The sequence below is a fragment of the Salmo salar genome, chromosome 13 (genome assembly GCF_965601325.2).
Source record: "Salmo salar chromosome 13, fSalSal1, whole genome shotgun sequence".
Lineage (NCBI taxonomy): Eukaryota > Metazoa > Chordata > Actinopteri > Salmoniformes > Salmonidae > Salmo > Salmo salar.
The window spans coordinates 63437769-63448817 of NC_138303.1; the positions used below are offsets into that span (position 1 = coordinate 63437769).

An 11049-nucleotide genomic window follows, 5' to 3' on the forward strand; every position below is an offset into this window, starting at 1 on the left:
TGGTACGACAACTGCAAGGCACCCGACCGCAAGGCGCTACAGAGGGTGGTGAGTACGGCCCAGTACATCACGGTCTGAGGCACTGCATCGCAGTGCTAGAAGCATCACTACAGACCCGGGTTCGAATACAAAAAATACGTATTCATCAGCGAAATATTCACCATCCAGTCAAATTCATCTCTTGAGCAGTATAAAAATAAATAAAAATGTCAGAAAATATGTATAAAAAAATAGAAAAACATTGAAATACCAAATGTATTTGAACTGAGGTCTGAAGATATCTGAGATGAGTATGTGAGTAACAAGACTCAGCCCAAATACTCTAACTAGTTACCATTTTACAACATAACAGACAGGTGCACAGCCAGCACAAAGATATATATTTTTTCTTAGCTCCGTGAGCATTAAATTAGGTCACACCCAAGAACACACTCACTTACTCACTCACTCTCGGGGGTGACTGTGAAAAACACCTTCAAGGGGGATGCTAAAGTCTAGCAAGACCACATTTGCATCGTTATAAATCATTAATGTGATAGTTAGCTGTACCTCCACACCAGAGAAGGAGCCTCAAGGTTACGTGACCATAAATAAATGCATCAGTGTGCCTGGCGGTCTGTTAGTGAGCTGGCCAGTGCTGATAAAAGATGGGTATCTAGCCTCAGTGAGCCACTGAGTGATACCAATGATGTATAAAAACCCTGGATGGCTGATGCTATTTATTGGCCAATGAGAGGCTTTGATGCCACTAGTAGGCCATATTGGCACTTCCCAGAATGTGCAGTCCTCCATAGGAATGAATGGAATTCTATAGTATTTCAATAAAATGTTTCAAAGACAAAATTACATGTATTTAAGTATGTTTTTGTTGTAGTGGGGACAGTAACATCAGTACTTTCTAAAAAAGTATACTTTAAGGAAAATGTTTGTATATATTTGTTTGTTTTTTATTTAGCTCCCATAATATAATTTCAAAGTATGCATTAAGCTGTCTATAATATAATACAAGTGACAAAAACAAATGTAGACATTAATAAATGCATTTCTATAACTTCCAAAATATTTTTTACAAAGTTGGGGGAGTGCCAAGATGGAGGCAAGGTGGCTTCAAACATCTAGTGTATATATAAATTATTTAGTGATACCTGTCTGGTTGGATATAGTGGAGACTGGTGGGGTTTAATGAGAAAAGGGATAAGAGGAGAAATAATTCAAGGAGCTTCATTGAAAATGTATCTGTGTTGGTGTTTCTAGGTAATTTGACATCTATTGTCTACTACACTGTTACACTGGCACACTGTGATGCTGACGGGCACAGTGGCCAAAATGACCTGAGGAGTGGATGTGTATTTACAGTGGGTGGAACCTTTGATGTTCTTCCGACCGGAGTTCAATGGAATGAGCTCGCAGGCACCCCCCTCAGGGGGCTGCTGGGGCGTGTGCTACGCCTTTTTGTGAGAGGCCATACCATTTCAAATTCAAGCTTACTACACCTGCAAGCTCGCAGAGGAGATGTTACGCCATTATATGCCATCCATTGACGTAAATTAATAGTGTGTTCTTGCCACAGATGGTGCTAAGAGTAAAAGCAAATCTTGAGAAAACATCTGATATAGATTTTTTTGGGGGGGTGAAAGATGCTTTGCCATTTTAAAGTCCTGCATCAGCATCAGCTAGGTGGTATTCCCTAGGCAGGAAACTGAAGTATACAGTCTGAAATGGAGTGGTACTATTCCGAATTATGTCAATAAGAGACTCAAATTTTTCTGTTGCACAGCATTTTGAAATGTTTTGCTATGGTGTGCCGTAATGAATCTTTACTAAAACAGAGAGAGAAGGAGCCATTTTGATGAACAAATTGGCACGTTTCGCAACACCTCCCGTTTAAAATTGAGCATTTAACACCCCTTTTTTAAAACAGTCCCCCTCTCCCTTTTTCCCCCTTTTTCTCGTTCTCTCTCCCTCCCTCATCACTTTATCTTCCCTTTTCCATTTCTCTCACACACATCCCCTCTCTCTCTCCTTGACTCTAACCTTTTGTAGTAGACCTCCATTGAGGGTTTTGGTTAAAAACTGCCCTCTAGTGGAATTATCACCTCACACATCATCCTCACCACATCTCTTTGCACGCTAGCAAGTTGTGTTAAATTGGCTGACAGGCGATACATGTAAAACATAGTGTCTTCCAAAAGTCTTTATGAGCAACACATGGACATTGTATGTATTTGCTTTATCATCGCACACATTCACCTAGCTGCCCACAAGCATGCATGTTAACACACATATGCATGCACACAGTATGCAGTTACACATACAGTACATGTACGCACGCACACACACACACACACACACACACACACACACACACACACACACACACACACACACACACACACACACACACACACACACACACACACACACACACACACACACAGGTGTTACCCACCTCTCCTCCCGACTGTGAGGGGTCAAGAAGCGAGCGGAGTCCTCCTCGTGGCTGCTGTGTAGGCTGCTCTCCCTGCTGGGAAAACACAGCACAGAGATACAGTGTTAAGAGTGTAATATGTGTTATTTAACACACACACAGGCAGAGATCTGTCTGTTTGTGTGTGTGTGCGCGTGTGTGAGGGTGTGTGACAACTAGAAAAGTTCCAAGTTAAATGAAACGTAACAACTCAACAGAAAGAGCTATGGATGCAAAGACTGACCATCTATGAGGTCAAAATTCTAGTTTTAACCATGTTTTGAAGCTACACTGAGTATACAACACCTGCTCTTTCCATGACATACACTGACCAGGTTGAATGCAGGTGAAAGCTATGATCCCTTTATTTATGTCACTTGTTAAACAATGTAGCATTTCCTGGCATCCCCGCATAGCCTACAAGCCACTGAAGCGGACCTTTAGAACATCTACATTTAAAAAATCTAATATATCCATATAATATAGCCTACACCATCACAATAAATCCATGATTTATTTTAGACAGGTCTAGAGATACAAGATATGAATGAAAATGTATTCTATTTCAGAAGAACAGAATAGCACTCTGAGTTGTCCTTATGTTAGGCCCTGATATGGCTATGCCATATGGCTGTGGGCTACACTAGTTAATTTAGCAGACAAGATTTGCGTAGAATTCTGTGGCATTATTTTATAGTATATTATAGTATGAAGAATACAATTGAATATAGCTGAATAAAATAGAAAGGATATTTTCTCTAAACGATTTGAGGGAGTGCGCACATACGGCTATTCTGTGTTGAGCGGTTAACAAAGAAACAGGTACTCCTATATGCTTCATTTAGAGTTATTTATGAAACTTTAGTTGTGATACAAAACTTGGGGTATATGTTTAGATTTTTATACATTCTAAGGCTGCATGATGCCACTCTAATGATGATTTTAAAAAAGTTACATGAAAAGCATGAGCTCTGCTTAGTTTTTTGCGCAGGCTGTACACACTTCATCAGCCTCTCATTCACAATTTGACAAACACTTGCCTCGAATTTCCCATCGTGCATCCCATTTGTATGGCCGTAATGCCCCCTAAAAAAAATCCATGCCTTTTGCGGCCAGTGGCTGTTGTGCTCTTGGGCTGAATATTATCATTATAATTCCCTTCTCTCAGCTGCGTGCCGAAGCACCTCTCACTCACATGGCTCTCCATCACATGATCGGGTCTTTCTCACTCGGGTCTTTCTCACAAGCAATGCTTGGATTCAAGATCCAAGCATTGCTTACAAATGCCACATCAGGATAGCGGATTTGAGCCAATATTAGCCAATGTGAATGCAATGTGACGGTAAATATGTTATGGTTAGGTTAGGAGTTGTTCCTGAAAGTGACCTGACTAGGAAAGACTCTGGTCCCTAGTCATAGTAGCCAATTGCTAGGAGTCGAGTGGTTAGTTGTTCAGGTCAAGTGAGAAAGAAAAAAAAACTGTTGGCCCTACGAAGCCTAATCCTGGATTAAAAAGTATATCCATTGAACATTTTCTAGTCTAGAACTAGTATTAAATCCGGGAAACCGTCTAGTCACTTTAAGCTATCATTTGTTCTATTGAAAGTATTTCCATGCATTGTTGCCAGTGTTCAGGCAGCAACATTTATGTAAAAACAGTGGGGATATTTTCTGTCAAAGAGGCATCCAGACAAAGTCAACAACAACGGCAACTACAACAACAAAAGACAAGCCTCCATTGGTCGGATAGGCCTCTTCACATAACCAAGAGTGCCACAACTGCAATGCGCCTTACATGTACCACACGAAAGAGTGTGACAGAAAAGTGGCACATCTCATAGCAAATAATATACCTTCAGAGCAGCCTGTCGGTTTCTGCGATAGCCAACTTGGCATGACTTGCCATGACAACAATAAGGCGTGGGTGCATAAATCTGCCATCCAGGCTATGTGTCAGAGCACTGGAAACTAAAGGCTGACTGGGCTACATAAGCAGCAGTACTGTTTTATATTAGGCAAATCAGAGCTGTGTTTCAAATGGGACCCTATTCCTTATATAGTGTACTACTTTTGACCACGGCCCATATGGGGGCTACAAAAGTAGTATACTATATAGGGAATAGGGTGCCGTTTGGGACGTAGCCCAGGTCTTCAGAAAGCAGGTTTGGTTATGAATATTTCATATAGCCCTGTAGACTCCTTCCAGCTGTCCCCTGGCACTTCTACATGGGCTGTGTCCCAAATGGCCCCCTGTTGCTTATATAGTGCACTACCTTTGACCAAAGCCCTATGGACCCTGGTCAAAAGTAGTGCATTACATGGGTGCCATTTGGGACGCAGACATTACCTTTAGCTCTCAGTTGTAAGGCTGAACATGTCAATGGGACTAGGACAACGATCAACTCCAGAACTATCCACTGTAATAAGCATTGATTGTAGTTCTCACTTTGTCTCTTGGAATGGCTGTAGTATGCAATCAGAGATCAGTTTCACCTAATCTCTTGTGACAGCCTTAACAAAATTTAGTAGCTGATTTGGTCAGTCATTAAAGTAGAACCAATGCTACAAGTGGTAGAAATCTCCCATCCTTTAAAGTAGTGAACAGCCAGGCACTTTCAACTTCGATGCAGTTAGTAACAGACACCAGGCAACTCCAGGCAATTAACATTATATTATGCTAATAAAATACGAAGGCCAAAACTTGAAATTCCAATAGTGAACATAAACCCCCATTTAAAAACAATACAAACCATTTCTTTCCCAAACAATGTATTATTGCATTCCAGTGCTGTGCATATCATCCAAATTCACTGAAGACCAAACTCTGGCAGAAATGGCATTTGAATGTATTAAACATTTGTATCCATTATTCTTAAGCGCACTCCTCCATTTCCTGCTGTTTGATGATGCATACTGTATCATGGGCCTGGTTTAATTTATAATGCAATTCATACTCAGCACTGTTTCTTATGTATCATTTCAAGGTGCCTATTTAGTCAAGGTAAGCTTGGGGGTGAAAATAACCTGTTTACAGAACATGTATATTATCAGACTCGGACATCAACAGCTGGTATATATGAGAAACACAAACCTGGGATGGAGTTTCAATAAACAAATAGGGTCCCATTGAGGACTTGAACCACTAAGTGCAGTTTTTTTCGTGTTACTAATCACTATTAGGGGCTTGTTCAAGTGAAAAAGTGATGGAAGTGGTAGAAATCAACAAACCACATCCCTTTGATAGAAGTAGGAAGGTGTCATTTTTTTCACAGGAGGAATATTATACACAAAGACAAAGAAAAACAAACTACATTCCAGCTCTCCACTACAGACCAGGGCCTGAATTCATAAGGCGTCGAGATCAGTAGGAGTGCTGATCTAGGATCAGTTTTTAGATCACAATCAATACAATTAAATGGACAAGAGGCACCTGATCCTAGATCAGCACTCCTAGTATAATCATAATTACTGTTCTGTTTAATGGTTCTGATGATTCCATTTCTACATGGTTCCAACTACACTTTGATGCATAAGGGTGCCTTAAGCTGGCCCAACTTTATATCTAACACTTAATGGGTAACCCACTGTGTATTTTTACATTATACACAGTTTTGCGTTTTCCACACCAATGGTTAAGATTAGGATTGGGAAGGGGAAGCACATCATAGATCTGTACCTAGGGGAAACTTACCTGCTCTCACTGTCGTGATCCTTCTTCTCGCGCACGTTCAGCCAGCGGTGCAGCAGGAAGCGTTTGCGTCGCGGTGAAGCGCTGGGTGTGGAACAGTTGGACCAGGTGGCTGCCGCCTCCTCATCGCTGGACGGTGTAATCTCGATGGACGGCAGCTGTAAATACTCCATGCCCCCTGAGAAGGAGTGCGACCCCTGGCCCTTACTCATAACCTCTGACCTCATAGTGGCAGCCGCTGCAGACACAGCCGGGGTCACGCTGCTCTCGCTCTGCACATTCTTCATGCGCCGCATCTTGAAGCGCTTGCGGCGGAGGGACGGAGTGGCAGAACTGGAGAGGGCGGAAGAGTCACCACCCGCAATGGGTACCTTTCCCCCGGCGGAGGCTTCCGATCCTGGGTCTCCATCCGGGGTCTGCCAGTCCCCCGGGGCCTGCACCTGGAAGGAGGGGAGCCGGAGGGTCTCGGTCATGATCTTCTGTCCCACCGACAACTGGCTCATATAGGAATGACAGCAGCCGAGGCAGACACCTCTATCCAGGGAGGATGAGAGAGAGGGAGGGAATGGGTGCCCGGCAGGATGCTTCCTGGACTGCACTAATGTAGGCGGAGAGAGCCTCTCTCACTGTTTTGTCCAGAGTGATAGTGAGTATACAGTATCAGTATAGCATCTTCTTGTGTCAATACCCTTCCTGGTAACTATGCTCTGTGGATCGAGGTCTTGTGCATTTCTGATCCAGCTGCCACAGCGTGTTCTTAGCCCAATTAGATGAGTTCTCTTCAGCGCCCCCTGGCTCTAGTCCCTGGAATCACAGCCATGGCCTAGAGGTCAGAGTAAAGTGAAAGGGTGCTGTATGCTAAGTATAGTTTAGCCGCATGCATGCAAGTATTCACAGCTCCCATTCACAATTATACACTCAGATAAACTAAAGGATGCAGATATGCACACGCACACGCAGAGGGAGCACAGGACTTTGTTATTAGGATTTGTTTCCTCTCGTTCCCAGCAGGGAGACGATTCAGAGCAAAAGACTGTTGATTCCCCTGTGGTGGGAGGCTAACCACTTTCTGCTTCCTAAATGGCTCCCTATTCCCTACATGGGGCCCTGGTCAATTGTAGCACAGTATGTAGGGAATAGGGTGCCATTTGGAATGCATAGTCTGAGATGAGTGAGACACGTCTATCATAAGTGGTCCTGAGGGGGAGAACCTGCAATTTCTCTGTAGGCTAAAACGTCAACAAAACAAAGGAGCTGATTGTGGACTACAGGAGACAGCGGAGAAAGGATGGCCTCATCCACATCGACGGGGCCGCATTGGAGAGGGTCAAAAACCTCTCCAAAACAATACAGCAAGATGGCGTCGACAGAGATGGTCGCCTCGCTTCAAGTCCTGAGGAAACTATGCAGTAATTTGTTTTTTTATGTATTTTTTCTTACATTGTTAGTCCAGCAAATCTTAAGTGTTATTACATACAGCCGGGAAGAACTAATGGATATAAGAGCGACGTCAACTTACCAACATTACAACCAGGAATACGACTTTCCCGAAACGGATCCTTTGTTCGGACCTCCAGCCTGGACATTGGATCTAATCCCAGAGGCCGACCCAAAACAACGTCGTCTCTGCAGGAGAGGCAGACGGAGCGGCCTCCTGGGCAGACTTAGAAGGCGAGCACACCACCCACCGCTTCAGAGCATATTAGTGGCCAATGTCCAGTTTCTAGACAACAAGGTGGACAAAATTAGGGCACGAGTTGCCTTCCAGACAGACATCAGAGATTGTAACATTCTCTGTTTCACGGAAACATGGCTCCCTCGGGATATGTTGTCAGAGTCGGTACCGCCACTGGGTTTCTTCATTCGTTGCGCCGACAGAAACAAACATCCTGTCACGCCCTGACCATAGAGAGCCCTTGGTTCTCTATGGTATAGTAGGTCAGGGCGTGACTAGGGGGTGTTCTAGTCTTTATATTTCTATGTTGGTGTACTTGGTATAGTTCCCAATTAGAGGCAGCTGGTAATTGTTGCCTCTAATTGGGGATCATATTTAGGTAGCCTTTTTCCCCACCTGTTTTTGTGGGATATTGTTTTGAGTTAAGTGCATGTAGCACCTCTGATGTCACGGTTTGTTGATTGTTTACCTGTTTTGTTTGGGAAGTTCGCACTAAATAAAGATGTGGAACTTTAATCACGCTGCGCCTTGGTCCGTCTCTCCACACAATCGTGACACATCTCTCTGGTAAGAAGTAGGGTGTGGGTGTATGCCTCATGATTAACGACTCATGGTGTAACAATAACAACACACAGGAACTCAAGTCCTTTTGTTCACCTGACCAAGAATTCCTTATAATTAAATGCTGACTGCATTATCTCCCAAGAGAATTCTCTTAGATTATAGTCAGAGCCGTGTATATCCCCCCCCAAGCAGATACCTCGACGGCCCTGAAAGAACTTCACTGGACTCTACGTAAACTGGAAACCAGATATCCTGAGGCTGCATTTATTGTAGCTGGGGCTTTTAACAAAGCTAACTTGAGAACAAGGCTACTTAAATTCTACCAGCACATTGACTGCAGTACCCGCTCGAGCAAAACACTGCTACTCTAACTTCCACGATGCATACAAGGCCATCCCCCGCCCTCCCTTAGGCAAATCCGACCACGACTCCATCTTGTTCGTACCGTCCTATAGGCAGAAACTCAAACAGAATGTACCAGTGACTAGAACCATTCAAAGCTGGTCTGACCAATCGGAATCCACGATTCAAGATTGTTTTGATCATTTGGACTGGAAAATGTTCCGGGAAGCCTAAGACAATAACATTGATTTATACGCTGACTCGGTGAGTGAGTTTATTAGGAAGTACATTGGAGATGTTGTAACCACTGTGACTATTAAAACCTAGCCCAACCAGAAACTGTGGGTAGACAGCGGCATTCGTGCAAAACTGAAAGCGCGAACCACCGCATTCAACCATGGAAACAGGTCGGGGAATATGGCCGAATATAAACAGTGTAGTTATTCCCTCCGCAAGGCAATCAAACAAGCGAAATGTGGATATAAGGACAAAACGGAGTCACAATTCAACGGCCCAGACACGAGACGTATGTGTCAGAGACTACAGGCAATTACGCACTAAAAAAAGAAAACCAACCACGTCATGGACACCGACGTCTTGCTTCCAGACAAGCTAAACACCTTCTTTGCCCGCTTTGAGGATAATACAGTGCCACCAACGCGGCTCGCTACCAAGGACTGCCCCTTCTCCTTCTCTGTGGCTGACGTGAGTAAAACATTTAAACATGTTAACCCTCGCAAGGCTGCTGGCCCCACATGCTTCAAGATGGCAACCATTGTTCCTGTACCAAAGAAGGCAAAGATAACTGAACTAAATGACTATCGCCCCGTAGCACTCACTTCTGTCATCATGAAGTGCTTTGAGAGACTAGTCAAGGATCATATCAACTCCACCTTACCTGCCATCCTAGACCCACTTCAGTTTGCATACCGCCACAACAGGTCCACAGATGATTCAATTGCCATTACACTGCACATTGCCCTATCCCATCTGGACAAGAGGAATACCTATGTAAGAATGCTCTTCATTGACTACAGCTCAGCATTCAACACTATAGTACCCTCCAAGCTCATCATTAACCTCTATGGGCTAGGCGGGACGAATTCGTCCCACCTACGTAACAGCCACTTGAAGCCTGTGGCGCGATTTTCAAAACCTTAAAAATCCTATTACTTCAATTTCTCAAACATATGACTATTTTACAGCTATTTAAACACAAGACTCTCGTTAATCTAACCACACTGTCCGATTTCAAAAAGGTTTTACAACGAAAGCAAAACATTAGATTATGTCAGCAGAGTACCAAGCCAGAAATAATCAGACACCCATTTTTCAAGCTAGCATATAATGTCACCAAAACCCAGAAGACAGCTAAATGCAGCACTCACCTTTGATGATCTTCATCAGATGACAACCCTAGGACATTATGTTATACAATACATGCATGTTTTGTTCAATCAAGTTCATATTTATATCAAAAAACAGCTTTTTACATTAGCATGTGACGTTCAGAACTAGCATACCCCCCGCAAACTTCCGGGGAATTCGCTAACATTTTACTAAATTACTCACGATAAACGTTCACAAAAAGCATAACAATTATTTTAAGAATTATAGATACAGACCTCCTCTATGCACTCGATATGTCCAATTTTAAAATAGCTTTTTGGTGAAAGCACATTTTGCAATATTCTAAGTACATAGCCCAGGCATCACGGGCTAGCTATTTAGACACCCGGCAAGTTTAGCACTCACCATAATCATATTTACTATTATAAAAGTTTGATTACCTTTTGTTGTCTTCGTCAGAATGCACTCCCAGGACTGCTACTTCAATAACAAATGTTGGTTTGGTCCAAAATAATCCATCGTTATATCCGAATAGCGGCGTTTTGTTCGTGCGTTCCAGACACTATCCGAAATGGTAAAGAAGGGTCGCGCGCATGGCGCAATTCGTGACAAAAAAAATCTAAATATTCCATTACCGTACTTCGAAGCATGTCAACCGCTGTTTAAAATCAATTTTTACGCCATTTTTCTCGTAGAAAAGCGATAATATTCCGACAGGGAATCTCCTTTTCGGCAAACAGAGGAAAAAATCACAAAGGCGGGGGCGGTCGGGTCATGCGCCTAAGCCCAGAGTCCCTTGATCGGCCACTTGAGAAAGGCGATAATGTGTTTCAGCCTGGGGCTGGGATGACGACATTCTGTTTTTTCCCGGGCTCTGAGTGCCTATGGACGACGTAGGAAGTGTCACGTTAGAGCAGAGATCCTTAGTAAAAGATAGAGATGGAAAAGAAGTTCAAGAAATGG

At 43.3% G+C, this 11049-nt stretch overlaps 1 protein-coding gene across 1 annotated transcript in view; it reads right to left on the reverse strand.

Moving 5' to 3' along the window:
- The window catches only part of LOC106567545 (protein Aster-B), a 104300-nt gene extending 101779 nt beyond the window's left edge, over positions 1–2521 (reverse strand). The window contains exon 1 of the mRNA XM_082960273.1: positions 2450–2521. The gene's annotated coding sequence lies outside the window, so the exon portion shown is untranslated. The remainder of the gene's footprint in view (positions 1–2449) is intronic.
- Positions 2522–11049: the final 8528 nt, after the last annotated feature.